Here is a 23,179-nt window from a genome sequence, read left to right as displayed (position 1 = left end):
CTTTGGCCATATTAAGGAAACGTTCGCATGTTAAGTTATGGGCATATATGATTTTCGCAGGAATAAGTTTTTCGAAGCAGTTTGGAGATATCAGGCGTACAATGCTTATATGATGTGGTAAGCATGCATTCTTGGGTAGTTTGTCTGTTAGACGGACATGTTAGGGGTACGGTTTCCCTCCGAAGTGACTATCATGTACGTTATTGGCAGTAAAATTCTATTTCGAGTCGTAATGTCATATTAAGAATACAGTACGAATTAGATATGATGAGCATGTATGATTTAGGTAGGAAAGTGCTATTTGAAGTAGTATGGTTCAATTTAGGATACACATCAAATCAGATTTGATAAGTATGTTTGATTCTGCTAAGAATGAGCTATTTCAAGTAGTATGATAATGTTAAGAGTTCAGGTCGCATCATATGTGATGAATATGGAGAATTAAGGTAGGAAAATTGTATTTCACAGAGTATTGTAATCTTTGGAATTGTATAATGGCTATTTAAAGGAGAACTGCACGTATCAATTGTCATGAGCATTAATGATTTTGGGTAGGAAAATGATATTTCAAGTACTTTGGCTATACTAAGGAAACGTTCGCATGTTAAGTTATGGGTATATATGATTTTAGCAGGAATAAGTTATTTGAAACAGTTTGGAGATGTCAGGCGTACAATGCTTATATGATGTGATAAGCATGCATTTTTGGATAGTTTGTCTGTTAAACGGGCAAGTCAGGGGTACGGTTTCCCTCCGAAGTGACTATCATGTACGTTATTGGCAGTAAAATTCTATTTCGAGTCGTAAGGTCATATTAAGAATACAGTACGAATTAGATATGATGATCATGTATGATTTAGGTAGGAAAGTGCTATTTGAAGTAGTATGGTCCAATTTAGGATACATATCAAATCAGATTTGATAAGTATGTTTGATTCTGCTAAGAATGAGCTATTTCAAGTAGAATGAATATGTTAAGAGTTAAGTTCGCATCATATGTGATTGATATGGGGAATTAAGGTACGAAATTGGTATTTCCCACAGTATTAGTATCTTTGGAATTATATAATGGCTATTTAAGTGAGAGCAATATGCATCAATTGTGATGAGCATTATTGATTTTGGGTAGGAAAATGATATTTCAAGCACTTTGGCCGTATTAAGAAAACGTTTGGCATCTTAATTTATCGGCTTATATGATTTTAGTAGGAATAAGTTATTTGAAACAGTTTGGCCATGTTAGGCATACAAATTTTATATGTGATAATCATGCATTTGTGGGTAGTTTTTCTGTCATACGTGCATGTCAGGGATACGGTTTGCGTCAGATGTGATGATCCTGTACGTTATTGGCAGGAAAATGTTATATCAAGTCGTAAAATCTAATTACAGATAAATTACTAATCAGATGTAATGAGTATGTGTGATTGAAGTAGGAAAGTGCTAGTACAAGTAGTATGGTCATATTTAGGTTACATATCAAATCAGATGTGATAAGTATGTTTGATTCCGCTAAGAATGAGCTATTTCAAGTAGTATGATTATGTTAAGAGTTCAGTTCGCATCATATGTGATTTGTATGGAGAATTAAGGTACGAAAATTGTATTTCACAGAGTATTGTTATCTTTGGAATTGTATAATGGCTATTTTAAGGAGGACTGCACGTATCAATTGTCATGAGCATTAATAATTTTGGGTAGGAAAATGATATTTCAAGTACTTTGGCCATATTAAGGAAACGTTCGAATGTTAAGTTATGGGCATATATGATTTTAGCAGGAATAAGTTATTCGAAACAGTTTGGAGATGTCAGGCGTACAATGCTTTATGATGTAATAACCATGCATTCTTGGGTAGTTTGTCTGTTAAACGGGCATGTTAGGGGTACAGTTTCCCTCCGAAGTGACTATCATGTACGTTATTGGCAGTAAAATTTTATTTCGAGTCGTAAGGTCATATTAAGAATACAGTACGAATTAGATATGATGAGCATGTATGATTTAGGTAGGAAAGTGCTATTTGAAGTAGTATGGTCCAATTTAGGATACATATCAAATCAGATTTGATAAGTATGTTTGATTCTGTTAAGAATGAGCTATTTCAAGTAGTATGATTATGTTAAGAGTTAAGTTCGCATCATATGTGATTGATATGGAGAATTAAGGTACGAAAATTGTATTTCACAGAGTATTGTAATCTTTGGAATTGTATAATGGCTATTTAAAGGAGAACTGCACGTATCAATTGTCATGAGCATTAATGATTTTGGGTAGGAAAATGATATTTCAAGTACTTTGGCTATATTAAGGAAACGTTCGCATGTTAAGTTATGGGCATGTATGATTTTAGCAGGAATAAGTTATTTGAAACAGTTTGGAGATGTCAGGCGTACAATGCTTATATGATGTGATAAGCATGCATTTTTGGATAGTTTGTCTGTTAAACGGGCATGGTAGGGGTACGATTTCCCTCCGAAGTGACTATCATGTACGTTATGGACAGTAAAATTTTATTTCGAGTCGTAAGGTCATATTAAGAATACAGTACGAATTAGATATGTTGAGCATGTATGATTTAGGTAGGAAAGTGCTATTTGAAGTAGTATGGTCCAATATAGGATACATATCAAATCAGATTTGATAAGTATGTTTGATTCTGCTAAGAATGAGCTATTTCAAGTAGAATGATTATGTTAAGAGTTAAGTTCGCATCATATGTGATTGATATGGAGAATTAAGGTACGAAATTGGTATTTCCCACAGTATTAGTATCTTTGGAATTGTATAATGGCTATTTAAAGGAGAACTGCACGTATCAATTGTCATGAGCATTAATGATTTTAGGTAGGAAAATGATATTTCAAGTACTTTGGCCATATTAAGGAAACGTTCGCATGTTAAGTTATGGGCATATATGATTTTAGCAGGAATAAGTTATTTGAAGCAGTTTGGAGATGTCAGGCGTACAATGCTTATATGATGTGATAAGCATGCATTTTTGGATAGTTTGTCTGTTAAACAGGCATGTTAGGGGTACAGTTTCCCTCCGAAGTGACTATCATGTACGTTATTGGCAGTAAAATTTTATTTCGAGTCGTAAGGTCATATTAAGAATAGAGTACGAATTAGATATGATGAGCATGTATGATTTAGGTAGGAAAGTGCTATTTGAAGTAGTATGGTCCAATTTAGGATACATATCAAATCAGATTTGATAAGTATGTTTGATTCTGCTACGAATGAGCTATTTCAAGTAGAATGATTATGTTAAGAGTTAAGTTCGCATCATATGTGATTGATATGGAGAATTAAGGTACGAAATTGGTATTTCCCACAGTATTGGTATCTTTGGAATTGTACAATGGCTATTTATGTGAGAGCAGTATGCATCAATTGTGATGAGCATTATTGATTTTGGGTGGGAAAATGATATTTCAAGCACTTTGGCCGTATTAAGAAAACGTTTGGCATCTTAAGTTATCGGCTTATATGTTTTTCGTAGGAATAAGTTATTTGAAACAGTTTGGCCATGTTAGGCATACACTTTTTATATGTGATAAGCATGCATTTGTGGGTAGTTTTTCTGTCATACGTGCATGTCAGGGATACGGTTTGCGTCAGATGTGATGATCCTGTACGTTATTGGCAGGAAAATGTTATATCAAGTCGTAAAATCTAATTACAGATAAATTACTAATCAGATGTGATGAGTATGTGTGATTGAAGTAGGAAAGTGCTAGTACAAGTAGTATGGTCATATTTAGGTTACATATCAAATCAGATTTGATAAGTATGTTTGATTCTGCTAAGAATGAGCTATTTCAAGTAGTATGATTATGTTAAGAGTTCAGTTCGCATCATATGTGATTGATATGGAGAATTAAGGTACGAAAATGGTATTTCACAGAGTATTGTTATCTTTGGAATTGTATAATGGCTATTTAAAGGAGAACTGCACGTATCAATTGTCATGAGCGTTAATGATTTTAGGTAGGAAAATGATATTTCAAGTACTTTGGCCATATTAAGGAAACGTTCGCATGTTAAGTTATGGGCATATATGATTTTCGCAGGAATAAGTTTTTCGAAGCAGTTTGGAGATATCAGGCGTACAATGCTTATATGATGTGGTAAGCATGCATTCTTGGGTAGTTTGTCTGTTAAACGGGCATGTTAGGGGTACAGTTTCCCTCCGAAGTGACTTTCATGTAAGTTATTGGCAGTAAAATTCTATTTCGAGTCGTAAGGTCATATTAAGAATTCAGTACGAATTAGATATGATGAGCATGTATGATTTAGGTAGGAAAGTGCTATTTGAAGTAGTATGGTCCAATTTAGGATACACATCAAATCAGATTTGATCAGTATGTTTGATTCTGCTAAGAATGAGCTATTTCAAGTAGAATGATTATGTTAAGAGTTAAGTTCGCATCATATGTGATTGATATGGAGAATTAAGGTACGAAATTTGTATTTCCCACAGTATTGGTATCTTTGGAATTGTATAATGGCTATTAGTGAGAGCAGTATGCATCAATTGTGATGAGCATTATTGATTTTGGGTAGGAAAATGATATTTCAAGCACTTTGGCCGTATTAAGAAAACGTTTGGCATCTTAAGTTATCGGCTTATATGTTTTTCGTAGGAATAAGTTATTTGAAACAGTTTGGCCATGTTACGCATACACTTTTTATATGTGATAAGCATGCATTTGTGGGTAGTTTTTCTGTCATACGTGCATGTCAGGGGTACGGTTTGCGTCAGATGTGATGAACCTGTACGTTATTGGCAGGAAAATGTTATATCAAGTCGTAAAATCTAATTACAGATAAATTACTAATCAGATGTGATGAGTATGTGTGATTGAAGTAGGAAAGTGCTAGTGCAAGTAGTATGGTCATATTTAGGTTACATATCAAATCAGATTTGATAAGTATGTTTGATTCTGCTAAGAATGAGCTATTTCAAGTAGTTTGATTATGTTTAGAGTTCAGTTCGCATCATATGTGATTGATATGGAGAATTAAGGTACGAAAATGGTATTTCACAGAGTATTGTTATCTTTGGAATTGTATAATGGCTATTTAAAGGAGAACTGCACGTATCAATTGTCATGAGCATTAATGATTTTAGGTAGGAAAATGATATTTCAAGTACTTTGGCCATATTAAGGAAACGTTCGCATGTTAAGTTATGGGCATATATGATTTTCGCAGGAATAAGTTTTTCGAAGCAGTTTGGAGATATCAGGCGTACAATGCTTATATGATGTGGTAAGCATGCATTCTTGGGTAGTTTGTCTGTTAGACGGACATGTTAGGGGTACGGTTTCCCTCCGAAGTGACTATCATGTACGTTATTGGCAGTAAAATTCTATTTCGAGTCGTAATGTCATATTAAGAATACAGTACGAATTAGATATGATGAGCATGTATGATTTAGGTAGGAAAGTGCTATTTGAAGTAGTATGGTTCAATTTAGGATACACATCAAATCAGATTTGATAAGTATGTTTGATTCTGCTAAGAATGAGCTATTTCAAGTAGTATGATAATGTTAAGAGTTCAGGTCGCATCATATGTGATGAATATGGAGAATTAAGGTAGGAAAATTGTATTTCACAGAGTATTGTAATCTTTGGAATTGTATAATGGCTATTTAAAGGAGAACTGCACGTATCAATTGTCATGAGCATTAATGATTTTGGGTAGGAAAATGATATTTCAAGTACTTTGGCTATACTAAGGAAACGTTCGCATGTTAAGTTATGGGTATATATGATTTTAGCAGGAATAAGTTATTTGAAACAGTTTGGAGATGTCAGGCGTACAATGCTTATATGATGTGATAAGCATGCATTTTTGGATAGTTTGTCTGTTAAACGGGCATGTCAGGGGTACGGTTTCCCTCCGAAGTGACTATCATGTACGTTATTGGCAGTAAAATTCTATTTCGAGTCGTAAGGTCATATTAAGAATACAGTACGAATTAGATATGATGATCATGTATGATTTAGGTAGGAAAGTGCTATTTGAAGTAGTATGGTCCAATTTAGGATACATATCAAATCAGATTTGATAAGTATGTTTGATTCTGCTAAGAATGAGCTATTTCAAGTAGAATGAATATGTTAAGAGTTAAGTTCGCATCATATGTGATTGATATGGGGAATTAAGGTCCGAAATTGGTATTTCCCACAGTATTAGTATCTTTGGAATTATATAATGGCTATTTAAGTGAGAGCAGTATGCATCAATTGTGATGAGCATTATTGATTTTGGGTAGGAAAATGATATTTCAAGCACTTTGGCCGTATTAAGAAAACGTTTGGCATCTTAATTTATCGGCTTATATGATTTTAGTAGGAATAAGTTATTTGAAACAGTTTGGCCATGTTAGGCATACAAATTTTATATGTGATAATCATGCATTTGTGGGTAGTTTTTCTGTCATACGTGCATGTCAGGGGTACGGTTTGCGTCAGATGTGATGATCCTGTACGTTATTGGCAGGAAAATGTTATATCAAGTCGTAAAATCTAATTACAGATAAATTACTAATCAGATGTAATGAGTATGTGTGATTGAAGTAGGAAAGTGCTAGTACAAGTAGTATGGTCATATTTAGGTTACATATCAAATCAGATGTGATAAGTATGTTTGATTCTGCTAAGAATGAGCTATTTCAAGTAGTATGATTATGTTAAGAGTTCAGTTCGCATCATATGTGATTTGTATGGAGAATTAAGGTACGAAAATTGTATTTCACAGAGTATTGTTATCTTTGGAATTGTATAATGGCTATTTAAAGGAGGACTGCACGTATCAATTGTCATGAGCATTAATGATTTTAGGTAGGAAAATGATATTTCAAGTACTTTGGCCATATTAAGGAAACGTTCGCATGTTAAGTTATGGGCATATATGATTTTAGCAGGAATAAGTTATTCGAAACAGTTTGGAGATGTCAGGCGTACAATGCTTTATGATGTAATAACCATGCATTCTTGGGTAGTTTGTCTGTTAAACGGGCATGTTAGGGGTACAGTTTCCCTCCGAAGTGACTATCATGTACGTTATTGGCAGTAAAATTTTATTTCGAGTCGTAAGGTCATATTAAGAATACAGTACGAATTAGATATGATGAGCATGTATGATTTAGGTAGGAAAGTGCTATTTGAAGTAGTATGGTCCAATTTAGGATACACATCAAATCAGATTTGATAAGTATGTTTGATTCTGTTACGAATGAGCTATTTCAAGTAGTATGATTATGTTAAGAGTTAAGTTCGCATCATATGTGATTGATATGGAGAATTAAGGTACGAAAATTGTATTTCACAGAGTATTGTAATCTTTGGAATTGTATAATGGCTATTTAAAGGAGAACTGCACGTATCAATTGTCATGAGCATTAATGATTTTGGGTAGGAAAATGATATTTCAAGTACTTTGGCTATATTAAGGAAACGTTCGCATGTTAAGTTATGGGCATATATGATTTTAGCAGGAATAAGTTATTTGAAACATTTTGGAGATGTCAGGCGTACAATGCTTATATGATGTGATAAGCATGCATTTTTGGATAGTTTGTCTGTTAAACGGGCATGGTAGGGGTACGATTTCCCTCCGAAGTGACTATCATGTACGTTATGGACAGTAAAATTTTATTTCGAGTCGTAAGGTCATATTAAGAATACAGTACGAATTAGATATGTTGAGCATGTATGATTTAGGTAGGAAAGTGCTATTTGAAGTAGTATGGTCCAATATAGGATACATATCAAATCAGATTTGATAAGTATGTTTGATTCTGCTAAGAATGAGCTATTTCAAGTAGAATGATTATGTTAAGAGTTAAGTTCGCATCATATGTGATTGATATGGAGAATTAAGGTACGAAATTGGTATTTCCCACAGTATTAGTATCTTTGGAATTGTATAATGGCTATTTAAAGGAGAACTGCACGTATCAATTGTCATGAGCATTAATGATTTTAGGTAGGAAAATGATATTTCAAGTACTTTGGCCATATTAAGGAAACGTTCGCATGTTAAGTTATGGGCATATATGATTTTAGCAGGAATAAGTTATTTGAAGCAGTTTGGAGATGTCAGGCGTACAATGCTTATATGATGTGATAAGCATGCATTTTTGGATAGTTTGTCTGTTAAACAGGCATGTTAGGGGTACAGTTTCCCTCCGAAGTGACTATCATGTACGTTATTGGCAGTAAAATTTTATTTCGAGTCGTAAGGTCATATTAAGAATAGAGTACGAATTAGATATGATGAGCATGTATGATTTAGGTAGGAAAGTGCTATTTGAAGTAGTATGGTCCAATTTAGGATACATATCAAATCAGATTTGATAAGTATGTTTGATTTTGCTAAGAATGTACTATTTGAAGCAGTATGATCATGTTAACAGTACAGATCGCATCATATGTGATTAGTATGGAGAATTAAGGTACGAGAATGGTATTTCACACAGTATTGCTATCTTTGGAATTGTATAATGGCTATTTAAGTGAGAACAGTACGCATTAATTGTCATGAGCATTATTGATTTTGGGTAGGAAAATAATATTTAAAGTACTTTTGTCATATTAAGAAAACGGTTGGCGTCTTAAATTATGGGCATGTATGACTTCAGCAGGAATAAGTTATTTGAAACTGTTTGGCCATGTTAGGAATACAATTCTTTTATGATATGATAAGCATACATTTTTTGTGAAGATTTCTGTTATACATACATGTCAGGGGTTCGGTTTCCGTCAGATGTCATGATCATGTACGTTATTGATAGGAAAATGTTATTTCGAGTCGTAAGGTAATATGAAGAATACAGTATGAATCAGATATGATGAGAATGTGTGTTCTAGGTAGGAAAGTGCTATTTGAAGTAGTATGGTCATATTTAGGGTACATATCAAATCTGATGTGATAAGCCTATTCTATTCTGGTTAGAATGTGCCATTTCAAGTAGTATGATCATGTTAAGGGTACAGTTCACATCATATGTGATTGGTATAGAGAATTAAGGTACGAAAATTGCATTTTACACAGTATAACTCTCTTTGGTATTGTAAAATGGCTATTTTAGTGAGATCTCTACGCATCAATTACCATGAGCATTTTTGATTTTGGTAAGGAAAATGATATTTCAACTACTTTGACCATGTTAAGAAAACGGTTGGCGTCTTAAATTATGGGCACGTATGATTTTAGCAGGAATCAAATATTTGAAACAGTTTGGCCATGATAGCCGTATAATTCTTTTATGATGTGATAAGCATGCATTTTTCGGTAGTTTTTCTGTCTTACGGGCATGTCATGGGTACCGTTTCCGTCAGATGTGATGATCATGTATGTTATTGGCAGGAAATTGTTATTTCGAGTCGTATGGAAATATCAAGAATACAGTACGAATTAGATATGATGAGCATGTATGATCTAGGTAGGAAAGTGCTATTTGAAGTAGCATGGTTAAATTTAGGACACATATCAAATCAGATTTGAAGAGCATGTATGATTCTGGTACGAATGTGCTATTTCAAGTAGTATGATCATTTTAAGAGTACAGTTCGCATCATGTGTTATTGGTACGGAGAATTAAGGTACGAAAATGGTATTCCACAGAGTATTGCTATCTTTGTCTGTTATACAGACATGTCAGGGGTACCGTTTCCGTCAGATGTAATGATCATGTACGTTGTTTGTAGGAAAATGTTATTTCGAGTCGTGAGGTCATATGGACAGTACATTAGGAATCAGATGTGATGAGCATATTTGATTTAGGTAGGAAAGTGCTATTTAAAGTAGTACGGTCACATTTAGGGTATTTCATACCACAGTATTTTATCTTTGGAATTGTATAATCGCTATTTAAAGGAGAACAGTATGCATCAATTGTCATGAGCAATATTGATTTTGGGTAAGAAAATGATATTTCAAGTACTTTGGCCATATTAAGAAAACGTTTAGTATCTTAAGTTATCGGCATATATGATTTAAGCAGGAATAATTTTTGAAACAGTTTGGCCATGTTAGGCGTACAATTCTTATATGATGTGATAAGCATGCATTTGTGGGTAGTTTTTCTGTCATACGGGCATGTCAGGTGTACGGTTTGCGTCACATGCGGTCATCATGTACGTTATTGGTAGGAAAATGTTATTTCGAGTCATAAGGTCATATAAAGAATACTGTATGAATCAGATGTGATGAGCATGTATGATTTAGGTAGGAAAATGCTATTTCACGTAGAATGGTCATACTTAGGGTACATTATCAAATCAGATGTGATGTGCATGTATGATTCTGCTAAGAATGAGCTATTTCAAATAGTATGATCATGTTAAAAGTTCAGTTCGCATCATATGTGATTGGTATGGAGAATTAAGGTACGAAAATGGTATTTCACAGAGTATTGCTATCTTTGGAATTGTAAAATGGCTATTTAAGTGAGGACAGTACGAATCAATTGTCATGAGCATTAATGATTTTGGGTAGGAAAATGATATTTCAAGTACTTTGGCCATATTAAGGAAATGTTGGTATCTTACGTTATGAGCATATATGATTTAAGCAGGAATAAGGTATTTGAAACAGTTTGGCGATATCAGGCGTACAATTCTTATATGATGTGATAAGCATGCATTTTTTGGTAGTTTTATCTGTCTAACGTGGATGTCAGGGGTACGGTTTACGTCAGATGTGATGAACCTGTACGTTATTGGCAGGAAAATGTTATATCGAGTATTAAAATCATATTACAGATACATTACGAATCAGATGTGATGAACATGTATGATCAAAGTAGGAAAATGCTATTTGAAGTAGCATGGTCATACTTAGGTTACATATCAAATCAGATGTGATGAGCATGTATGATTCTAGTAAGAATGTGCTTTTTCAGATAGTATGACCATGTTAAGAGTTCAGTTCGCATCATATGTGATTAGTATGGAGAATTAAGGTACAAAAGGGATATTTCACACAGAATTGTTATCTTTGGAATTGTATAATGGCTATTTAAAGGAGAACTGTACGCATCAATTGTGATGAGCATTAATGATTTTGGGTAGGAAAATGATATTTCAAGTACTTTGGCCATATTAAGAAAACGGTCGACATCTGAAGTTATGTGCATATATGATTTTAGCAGGAATAAGTTATTTGAAAGTTTGGCCATGTTAGGCGTTCAATTCTTATATGATGTGATATGCATGCATTTTTGGGTAGATTTTCTGTCATACGGGCATGTCAGGGATACGGTTTCCGTCAGATGTGATGATCGTGTACGTAATTGTTAGGAAAATTATATTTTAAGTCCTTTGGCCTTATTAAGAAAACGGTTGGCATTTTTAGTGATGAGCATGTATGATTTTAGCAAGAATAAAATTTTTGAAACAGTTGGGCCATGTAAAATTATTATATGATGTGATAAGCATGCAATTGTTTGGGTATTTCTGTCATACGGCCATGTTAAGACTACAGTCCGCATCAGATGTAATGAGCATGAATGAGTTCCGACTCGAAAGTGCTATTTCACGGACTATGGCAATGTTAAAGGTACAGTCGGGATCTGATATGATGAGCATACTTTGGTAAGGAAAGTGCAATGTTAGTAGTATTGGCTATGTGAAGAGTAGGCTTCGAATCATCTGTTTAAAAGAGTTTGGACATGTCAAGCATACAATTCGCATCAGATTACATAACCAGGCTATATTTTGGTTTTGGGTAGTTTTTCGGACAAACGGCCATTTTAAGCGCAGGGTCCGCATCAGACGTTATGAGCAAGAATGGGTTTTGACCGGAAAGTGTTATTTCACGGACTATAACAAAGCAAAGAGTGCAGTTTGCATCAGATGTGATGTGCATATTTTGGTAAGGGAAGTATGATTCCAAGTAATATGACCATGTGAAGTGTAGGTTTCGAAAAAGGTGTGAGGGAAATGAATGATTTAATGGATGTATAGAAGGGTAACATTTGTATCCATTCAAGATCCTTGATATAGTTCAATTTTTCACCGCTTTAATTACATATCACAACTTTCTAGGTATATGCCTTTAAAAAAAAAAAAAAAAACAAAAAAAAAAAAAAAAAAAAAAACGCTTTCTTAAGAACAGACGCATGATGTATCCTTCTGATTTAAACAATAACACAATATTTGAATGGCTAGATTAGTATACAACATTTTCCCTCCCAGGTTTTCTAGGTTAAGTGAACTATATTTGACATTACGCGTCACTTAGATTTAAACAGTGATTTGAATTTGAGGAATAGTCATAAGCTACAACCTTCAAACAAAAACAGTCTAAGTCATTAAGCAAGCCATTTTGTATCAAATATTTACTCTTCATATTACATAAAATAAGAAATTGAATATTATTTCAAGATTACCTACTGAATTATGTTACACATGCCTTATTTTTTGGTTGATAAGGAGACAAATTAAGGTTATTTTTTTTACATAATTAAGTCCATTTTTCAGTTAGTGAAATACTTAGACTTACCATTTTTATACGACTGCAAAACAAATTTGGATGTATTATGTTAAAGGTGTGTTGTTGGAGTCTGTAGACAATTTGATTTCCGTAATTTAATACGAGTTTCCCTTGTATAGGTACTTCTAAGTTGGTACATGAAAGTTTAACACATATATGTCCACTGTGGTGGACGCCTTTTTCAACAAATGGTGGGCATTCCAGTGGGAACAAATTGTGCTCTTCTACTAGCTGACCTATTTCATCACTCTTATGAGGCCGACTTTATAGCTGATCTGATTCGAAAGAAAGAATATCGTTTAGCTAGAACCTTTAATTTCAGTTTCCACTATATAAGTGACGTATCATCTTTAAAATTCCTAATTTAATATTTGATACATAGCATCTATGCCCCCCCCCCCCCCCAACAAAAAAAAAACAAAAAAACTTTGAGATAAAGGATACAACAGACCTTGACCTACAGTTAGAAATCGATGTATGATCAGATTCTAAAATTAGTTATTTAAATGGTTGAAATTTTTACCATTAATTCTTTTCTCAGCTCTTCGCTTCACACAAAATTACTAAAAGATTTTTGTTGTTTATTTTCTAGTGATATTTAACTGAACTTTTTAGTGCCACCTAGGGATAGAACTACTTTGATTTGTGTATGACTACAATTAAGGCAAAGTCTTCTTTCTCCTTCTGATGTTATTTTTTAGTGTAACAGAAATGGCCAAATAATTTGGATTGACAAATTAATTCACTTTAAGACATTAGAGTTAAATAACTTTGAGGCCTATCGAAGGACTAACTGAAAACACTGCCATTGGTGTTTGACCACTTATTGGTCAATTTGCTCAAATTTCTTTGTTGAAAATAGGGTAACTTTGCTAAGGGTTTAAAAAAAAAACGTGGATGGATTTTGGTAAGTGTTGTTCAAAAGTAAAGGTAAAAGATAAGGGAATGGCAACATATATTTTTTCAATTTATTTAAAATAAGTGGAATACAAATACTTTCAACAATTATCATTACACAATTATCAAGTATCATGATACTTGCGAGAAACATACTTTAAATTATATAAATAACCCCATTCCCTCAAAGTGTTGTAATACTTTAAACAAATGCTACTACCAATTAATTTAATGTTAATTCCAGTAAGTAGTTAAAACTATCACAAAAGAAACTAGAGGCTCAAGAGAGCCTGAATCGCTCACCTGGTTAACCATTTCCTTATTTGAAAAACTTGAGGAATGAGACAGGCTAAGTTAAAATCAACTAAATTGTCAAATGCAGGAAATGCTTTTCATAGCATTTTCATGGCCTGAACCAGAATTTTGCTAAAGGCAACAATTTTTTTTTTTTTTTCAAAAACCCGTCTTAATCCGAACGGTCAATTTGTGTGGGATACCCTAAGGAACATGTATGCTAACTGTCATTGAATTCTGTAAAATGGATTTTGAGAAGCAGATTTTCAAAGTTGCATATGCGAAAATATAAAAAAAACTGTTTCAGGGGCCGTATGACCAATCGTTTTGAAAATTTTGGTCATAGGTCTGTCTCATAATGCTAAACAATATTACCAAGACAGAAATTTGCTAAAGGCAACGATTTTTGAGTTATTTGCAAAAAATTGCCATCTGAACCTATGTTCTATTTTTAGTAACGGCGGCAATGTTTTTTCATGAATCAACAATTCCAACAACCATTTTGTGTGGAATACCCTAAGAAACATAAATGCCAAATTTCATTGAATTCTGTCCAATAGATTTTGAATAGATTTTCAAAGTTGCACATGCAAAAAATCCAAAAAAAAATCTGTTTCCGGGGCTGTAACTCCTACATCAGTTGACCAATCATTTTGAAAATTTTGGCATAGGTCCATCTCATGATGCTGAACAATTTTATTCGTGCCAGATATTTGCTAAAGGCAACGATTTTTGAGTTGTTTGCAAAAAACTGCAATCTGACCCCTATGTTCTATTTTTAGTAACAGCAGCCATGTTTTTTCAATGATCAAAAATCCCAACGATCATTTTGTGCAAAACACCCTAAGGAATAATCATGCAAAGTTTAAAACCTGTCAGCTTAGTAGTTTCAGAGGAGAAGGTATTTTAAAATTTGTCCACGACGACGACGGACCCCAAGTGAGCTAAAAAGCATCGTTATAGAAATATCCTTATTGTGACATGAATCGCCATTCATACAGAAGTTTAAAGGTACCAGAAGTTCAGCAGTTTTTTTTTCCACACTCATTTGTAATATGCAATCTATCAAAATTTCATATTCTATGTATTTTCTAAAATAAAATAAACCTATTTTTTTTAAACTTCTATCCTTAAAAATCTGAGAGAAAAATGCTCATTACAAACTGTGTCAGTATACCAATCTGTTATTCCAAAGTTCTTCTTCCTTTCATTTGAACAGGGTACGTGACTGATCAACCTAATGCCGGAAAATAAATGCTATTTTTCCTCCATTCCCCTGGGTGAACAAATAGGAAAAGTGTTTTTTTTTTTTCAAAAAATACATCCATTTTATGACACAAATAAATATTTACAAAGGTCTAATACTATAGTTTGACCCTTGTCTGGGAATATTACAATCACTGAACACATCAAGGAAGACAGCTTTTTTCCCTCCTGAAAAAAAGAAATAAATTCAATGCAGTTCAATCCATAAATAATGAAAACTGAACAAAATAAAACCATATTACTTATGGCTGTCATGAACTTGTAGTGAATCCATCTGCACAATGAATACTTATTTGTACAAAATGCCAATAGTTTTTCTTTCTTTTTTCTTCTTCCCTGAATTGACTTTTTATGAGCAACTGAGCGGGTGTTGCTAGAAAAACAGAGGATGCTTACCATATCAGTGCACTATGGTTATGCTTCCAGTTTTTGTGGAGTCTTAGATGCTTATTTACTTCTGTTTTACCTTGCATGTACAGTAGTCCCACTCTCGAGAGAACAACCCATTTGCAACATAAAAGAGGCTTTACAAAAGGGGTGGTCTCTATAAAGGAATTGATCTGAAAATCAAAATGGCTGAAAATATATACAAAATGTTCCTCATGTAACAGATTTGCTTTTCTTTTGTAGGACCTTTATGTATAATCCAGATAATGTCTGTTACATGTTTTATGAATATTAAAATGCCTTTTATTATCTGTTTAAAATGCAAGTATGACACATTAAAATATAACAATGTATTTAAACATAAGATGCATTCATTAAAAGAACTTGAACGTGTACATTGTATCAGATTTACTTTGAAAAATGAACTGATGTCAGACTGTTTTCATAATCAAAATGTTCTCCTTTTTCCAAATAATATTTTGAATTTGCATTTTACACACCTTAAAATCTGCCGCCAGCTTCCTCAAACTGTGACCCTTTTCAGTTAATTTAATGACTTTAACTTTGTTTTCGAGTGTCAACACTTTCATTTTTTTTTAACAGATGTCATCTTTGTTTACCAATTGTGCAATCACAGAAGTGTAACTTTAACCTTTCAGGTCAAACTATTGAACATCCGGTCTCAAACTTCTGGTTTATCATTGTTATCAAAGTTGTCAATAAACAACAGCATGGTTGTTTTTGAGAGGACAAAGGATATTTTTGGCCGAAAAAAGGTGGCCTTCAAAAAGGGGTTAATTAGTATATAAAAGAGTTAATGCAAGAGAAATATGGCCAGGAGAAAGGAGTGGTCTTTCAAATGAGGGGCCCTAGAAAGGGGGACTGCTGTATAATATTTCAGTGATTTTTTATTCTTGGTTGTGTGTCAGTTATCCATGCCTGTCTTTGTCTCTGAATTACATTCTTTTAGTTTCCACTATAATCCTTGAACTCTCTCATCATTAGTTTGATAAAGAAGTGTATTTCTTATAAAAAACATCTCCCCAATACATAAACAAAACTGTAAAATTTACTTATATTATTCATCTCTTGCTTTCTAACCTAATAGGTAAATTAAGCAATGAAAAACACATTTTTTACTAAAATGCAGTTCTTTTTTCTGGAAAAGTAGAAAATCAACATTTTAACTACACAATTTGATTGTGCTTTATATGCTAACAAATAAAAATGCTTACAAAAATCTCTTAAGAATGTTATTTTCAAACAGTTTCCAAATACATAAACCTATGGTGCTGCTGCAGGGCACAGTTGTTCAGTTTAACCTAAACAACCTGGCAACTGACATCTATCATTGATTGCTTGATCCTATAAAAAACAGATAATTACTTTTAATACATGAAATAAAACACAATTTGCCAAAATTATACCACAATACTTGAAATTCTATGCATTATGCTATGCAAATTAGGCCTCAGACTGAATCATGAACAATTTATGGTTTACTACAAGAAATATCACTAAAGTATGATAAAAGAAGATATTCCAGACCTGTCAACAACTACAATATTCGTCATAATAGAAATTTGCATTAAAATTGTTCTACAACATGGCAAACATGAATAAATTTGATATTAAGTGACCAAAATCCTCAAAAATATATATCAATTAAGAATAGCAAAAACGCATTAGGTGAGTGATTTTTACTTTCAAATGTAAGTGTGCACACATACACAGAAAAATTCTATATCAGCCCAAACACAAAAATATGTTTGTTTGCTGTTTCTCAACCCAATGATTTAAAGCTTAGGTCAGTAGGTAGGAAAAAACAAATTCTTCTATTGAAATTATCAGAGAGGAAGAAATGCATAAGGAATGTAACATAAGTGAGGTAATTAGTTAGTCTCGTATCCATGATGATTTATTATTATTTTATCCATAATTTTATGTTGCTTATGATGTTATATAAAAAGTGTGTATCAATTATATCATTGATATGTTAATTTGTAATTATATTGTAATGATCAATATCTTGAATTATGATACATGTACAACTTTCATGCATATAGAATGTTTCAAGAAATTTGATTTTAACTTAAAAAACCTAGACCAATCCACAAAGATTGGGAAACTGTCAAACCTTAAAGTCAAAAGCACATGTTTTCTACTTTCACTTTGGTGGTGTTGTGCTGCAGTACTCCTTATCAACTGGACATACCTCCTCTTTCCTGTCTTTGAATCTGTATATAAAAATCACACATTTTATCTACTTGGATACATCTTTAAATATGGCCAAAATTCAAGTTAAAAATTACATGCAGCTGTTTAAAAAAAAAAACATAAAAGGAACTCTGACTATTTTATTAGCCTCCATGTTTTGACGTAGACCCGCTCAAGAATATCAATACAATACTTGTACCTATTACTACAGGCAAAGTTTGCGATAAATTTTTTTAAAAAATCTTGAGTAAATGTGATATGTTTTGAAATACCTTACAAGTTTTTTTTATAACTTCCATGGGAAATAAGGTTGTAGCCGACAAAGAAGTTGGTTTGTTAAGGGCAAAATTTGGCCTCAAAAACAAAGTCTACATGAAGAAACTCTAATATTGTTTCTCAAGCTCTTTAATGTGTTCTATAGTTGATTTGATTGGTTTATGGTAATAATTTGAACATATAAGCCCTTCAAACTTGACCGAGATTGGAAAAATCTGTTAAAAAGGCTGGAAAACACCAAATTTTGTGTAGTTTATTACTCTTTGAACAATGGCCACATGCATGTTGAATCTCTTGCTTCATATATTTTGTGTATAATTGTCAGTTACAACTCGTGTAAAAATATCTTGAGTCAACAGATGTGTGGCAACTTCCGCTCCACACAAAAATCACCGTAAAAATTGCAGAAATGTTCAAGGTTTTTGTAAAAGTCTCATAAATGCACACTGTTATTTCTGGAATAAAATCATAAATCTTGTCAAAAACATCTTAAATTCAGTGTTTGCCACCATTTTACTATACTGCTATTACTTAGAAATCAGATAATCAAATTTTCAAAAAAGCCCAAATTAAGAGGCAAAAAAGGGTCCTTACCAAACATTCTCCTTTATAGGTATAAATCCTGGAAAAAAAACTCCCATTACTTTCTATGCTTAGCCATCACAAAATCAACACCCATATTTTTTTACCATTCAAAACCTGGATTTTTCATATATTGTTTAGATAAAAAGATATATAGTTTCATCTTATGCCGCCGTCAAACTATATGGTCATGCAGAACTTTTTGGCAATTCACATGGCTTGTTTGTAAACAATGTATTTCAGCACTGTGTTTCTATACAGGACATCCCTATTCTTTAGATCTTTGGTGAAAAAAAATATTTCAGTTCTTGAAAAAAAAAAAATAAAAATTACTAGAAAAATGAAAGTACTGTAAGAAAAAAATTCAAACCAAGCAGTGTTATTCAATGGTCTAAGTTCTGGCACTCATTTCCTTACCTCAAATTTTTCTCCCCAAAATGGGCAGTGCTTGTTGATCTCATGAATATTTAGTGGTTTTATACCTATAAGGGAACAAATTCCATCAAACCTAAATATTTTTCAGTAAATTACTCATTTTTATATTCAAAGACCAAATATTATGCTTTATTTAGTATCTTGCCTCCACTTGTGGCCAGAGTAAATTTTATATTATTCAGCAAAACTTTCAGGGGTTGAACATTTTTTTGGGAAGACCCGAGCCCCGGACTTTTTCATCTTTTGTACACTAAGCCCGAACAATGTTATGTCAAGTCCCGATCAATATAAATGCAATTTTGTTATCTGATATTCTTATGTATAATTCTAGGTTTGCAGGGAAGAAGACACAGTGTCAATTGATTCCATCTCCACATCTGATGCCTTGTCATCAGCTTTCCATTTCTGCATTTTTTTTAACCGTGAAATTATAATTGAGCAACGATCTTATCCTCAAAAAATTATCAACAAAATTTGATCTTTATCATTCCAGCGCTTGATTAATAAAATTTGTAGCATGTCAAAAAATGTGTCTGATCAAGCGCAGGTGTGATTCAGACTTGAGAATGACTAATCAATAGATCGATCTAGTAAATACCCATTCTAAAAATAAAGTTATTACTATTTATAGGTCAGGGAATAGATCAAGAACCATGGTCCAAATAATGACAACGAAATCTTTCAAAAATTAGTTCTGTTTTTTTTAGATCTGCCATGCCCGACAGACTTATTTCATTGAAAAACGACAAGTCCCGAGGTGCATTTTTTTTAGTCCTGGGCATCGGGCTTTAGGAATTTTCAACCCCTGACTTTTCAATTTAAAAAAAATTCTGTTGATTTCTTGAAGAAAACCTCTTAACCAAAAAAAAAGGCACAAGAATATCTGGTAATGATAATCAAATATTGTTTCTAGAATTTTACAATGTAATTTCATGACAAAATTTTAAAAAAGGGACACTATGCTGTTCACTTGAAAAAATACAAGTTTAGGAATGGAAACACACCCCACAATAAAGGGCTTACACATACAAATTCTGAAGTATATGAAATACAAGTGACTAATTTTGTGAAACTAACACTGGATGAATATGATCTTGTGACTAAATCTCCAACAAGCAAACATTCAACAGAAATTCCAGTCTCCATGACATCTGTGCAGTTGCTGTGTACAAATCAGGCAGCTAAGACTGAAGTGGAAAATGTGCTGAGAATAAAATTAAGACTACACAAGACAAATCTTTACATTAATCTAACTAAATAAGTTATTCAGAAGTACTTTGATATATGAAAGCCATATTTATACATGTAAAAAAAGAAAGTTTTTCAATACATGTAAAATAGAGAGTTTTGGAGTTTTTCAAATGTCTATGGTAGAACACATGAAAATAGCCCCCCCCCCCCATTTTTTTTTGAAATCCTTAAAAACAAGAGAAACCTACATAAAACTTTTATTTTTATTCACTGTCAAGAAATACAGTTATGAAATTACTATAAAAAGTAGATATGGAAAACAGAAATATGAGCATATGATGTAAATGGTGCATGATAAAAAAAATAATGAAAACAAGGGAGGTAATTAAATAGACCATTTTTCAACTGATTGATTATATGAAAAATAAATCCTTTCTAAAATTGAATTAGAAGGAAATTTATAGTAAAAACTTTTATTTGTGCCTACAGATCTGAAAGAAAGACAAATAGAACTGTAACAATAGGAACAAATAGTGACATGTAGAATAAAGTATTTAGGGAGCACATACAAATGTCACCGAAGTAAAAAGGTTACTTAGACAGGATTTATTGAAAGAACAGAAATGGGATTCAGCTTGAACAGAAGTGGCAAAGTGTACTAAGTGCAAATACAAATCAAAAACCTTTAACTTGTACGAAGACGTTGAAAGCAACAAGCACGGTCGTCGTGCAGCCAAAATACATGTAAATGTAGGCAGGCAAGTGGGTCTTCAACACACACCAATAGGTACATCAAGTTACCATCAAGTTTGTATGGCATCAAATATCCCCCCTCCATCTGTATCAGGTATGCAGTATAGATCAAATTAAGTGGCTAAAATAACAGAAAAGAAAAATGAAGACATGAAAATGCAGAGAGAAAAGGTAAAAAGGGTGAAAAGACTACATGGCTAGGATCCTAAGACAAAAAATGTCCAGGCCGATGGAATCTATATCAGCAGAATATATTAAGGTATTGGAAAAACGCCATTCCAACTAGCAACACAGTCTAACTTCTCTGTAACTGACAATGAAACATTCAAACATTATGTTGTAGCCACAAATCAAAAATCAAAGCTGTGCTCATAAAAAAGAAAAAGCATACAGTAAACCAGAGGCTCATGTGAGCCTGTATCGCTCATCTGGTTTAATTACTTGCTAAATATTTCATATAATTTTGCGTAAATTTACAAGGAATTTTCCTTAGATGAAGATTTTCTTGCAATTTAAAGCATTGGTAAACAGGAATTATTGCATGGGACAGGTTGGAAAGGGGACATAATGCATAGTTTGCAACCCCAACATACTAAAATCCGGAACCAGGCCTTTAAAAATGCAGAAATTGCCATTGTTTTGCGGAATCCATGAAATTTCTGCAAAACACAGCGTTTCTTAGCCTCCAACATGATTACTTTGCTAAAAAACTAATCTTATTAAACTAGGCATTTCACATCCAGTTTTGTATGGAAATATAGTTTACAAGGCACATAAATGCAAACAATGTCCATCAAATCTTAAGAATTATTTAAATAGACTGATTCATAAAGGATATAAATTCGACATTGTTGTCAGATCATTAAATCTTGTCTTTGTAGGAAAAAATATTGATACTCTTATTAGATCATTACATTATAACTTAATCATTCATATTTTAGCATTTTAGTCATTGCACAACTTCTTGCTAGACCAACATAGTCTATGATGTTGCAGTTCTAAATCCTTTGGAAGTTTTGTAACTGATATTTTTTGTGTTGGGAGGCTTGAAGATTTGTCATCCTTATTTGTGTCCTGAGCTTGCTTTCAGTAACTGCGAGCATTCATTGTTTATACCTCATTTGTTTGTCTTCTATGTTATTGTTAATAATTGTTGAGGTACTTTTCTAATGAATTGGATGTATTTCAGGTTGATTTTTACTGTGTGTCTAACTTTGTATTTATTTTAGCCTTTGACCGTATAGAGGGGGAGGGTTTGGATCCAACAAAACTAGTTTAACCCCGCTGCATATTGTTTGCGCCTGTCCCAAGGCAGGAAATATAGTCACTGGCATGTAGTTGTCTTTTTTTAAAACATTTTAGTTTCTTACCATAAATGATAAACTGATATAGTATTGAGGAAGGGCCGGACTTTTTTCGGGATGCTGGGATCAGAGGTTTTTAAGCTCAGGATTTCGGGATTTCTGAGAATTAAGCCCGGGATTTCGGGAAATAAATCCACCGGGAATCGGGATTTTAGCAGTTTTTAAGTTCCTTTGTTGTTCGGGATTTCGGGATTTAGTAAAAATAAAGTCGGGATTCCGGGATCAGACCCCCTCCAGCCCCCCCTCAGTATTGTGTTCACTGATTTATCCACTTTGTTTTTATTGGGGCAATTTAGAGCTTGCTACATGGAGGAAATTTCCCACTTGTTGAAGATCATGTGGCGACCTCTAGATGTATATTTTCTCGAGCGGAAACTTTGGTTAAGTTAAGATCCACAGTGGCAGCCATTTTGAATGGCAAAATAATCACAAGCTTTCATCTCCTCATGCCAACGATCATTTGTTTCCAGTTTTGTTTCATTTGGTCAAGCGATTTCCGAGAAAAAGATTTTTACATGTTTTTCTCATAGGGTCCAATGTTAAAGTAAGATCCTCAATGGCGGCCATTTTGAATTTCCGATTGGCACCAAAATCACAAACTTACATCCCTTCATAAAAGTGAACATTTGTGTCAAGTTTTGTTTAATTTGGTCAAGCGGTTTCCGAGAAGAAGATTTTTACATGTTTTTCCCATAGGGTCCAATGTTAAACTAAGATCCTCGGTGGCGGCCATCTTGAATTTCTGATCGCCACCAAAATCACAAACTTTCATCCCCTCATATCAGTGAACATTTAATGTGTCAAGTTTTGTTTAATTTGGTCAAGTGGTTTCCGAGAAGAAGATGTTTACATGTTTTTCCCATAGGGTCCAATGTTAAACTAAGATCCTCGGTGGCGGCCATTTTGAATTTCCGATTGGCACCAAAATCACAAACTTTCATTCGCTCATATCAGTGAACATTTGTGTCAAGTTTTGTTTAATTTGGTCAAGTGGTTTCCGAGAA

General features: G+C 33.2%; 1 protein-coding gene and 1 long non-coding RNA gene across 28 annotated transcripts in view; one reads left to right on the top strand and one right to left on the bottom strand.

Annotated features, from left to right (window-relative positions):
- The window catches only part of LOC148597446 (uncharacterized), a 127,248-nt gene that overhangs the window by 78,035 nt on the left and 26,034 nt on the right, over positions 1-23,179 (top strand). The window lies entirely within an intron of this gene.
- Positions 1-23,179, bottom strand: part of LOC148597447 (uncharacterized) — a 48,716-nt gene that overhangs the window by 12,244 nt on the left and 13,293 nt on the right. For 7 of the 22 annotated variants that reach the window (XR_015918909.1, XR_015918910.1, XR_015918911.1 and 4 more), the window contains 5 exons: positions 20,742-20,932; positions 19,945-20,054; positions 17,495-17,594; positions 16,593-16,722; positions 12,523-15,138 (listed from right to left, as the gene is read on the bottom strand). This is a non-coding gene — a long non-coding RNA (uncharacterized LOC148597447). Of the gene's footprint in view, positions 1-12,522; positions 15,139-16,592; positions 16,723-17,494; positions 17,595-18,849; positions 18,915-19,944; positions 20,055-20,741; positions 20,933-23,179 lie in introns of those variants that run through there. The other 15 variants (XR_015918903.1, XR_015918901.1, XR_015918895.1 and 12 more) reach the window with 6 other exon arrangements.

The sequence above is a fragment of the Perna viridis genome, chromosome 15 (genome assembly GCF_037379345.1).
Source record: "Perna viridis isolate PV_CMFRI_1.1 ecotype Kerala chromosome 15, ASM3737934v1, whole genome shotgun sequence".
Classification (NCBI taxonomy): Eukaryota; Metazoa; Mollusca; class Bivalvia; order Mytilida; family Mytilidae; genus Perna; species Perna viridis.
This window is presented reverse-complemented; position numbering and strand designations above follow the sequence as displayed.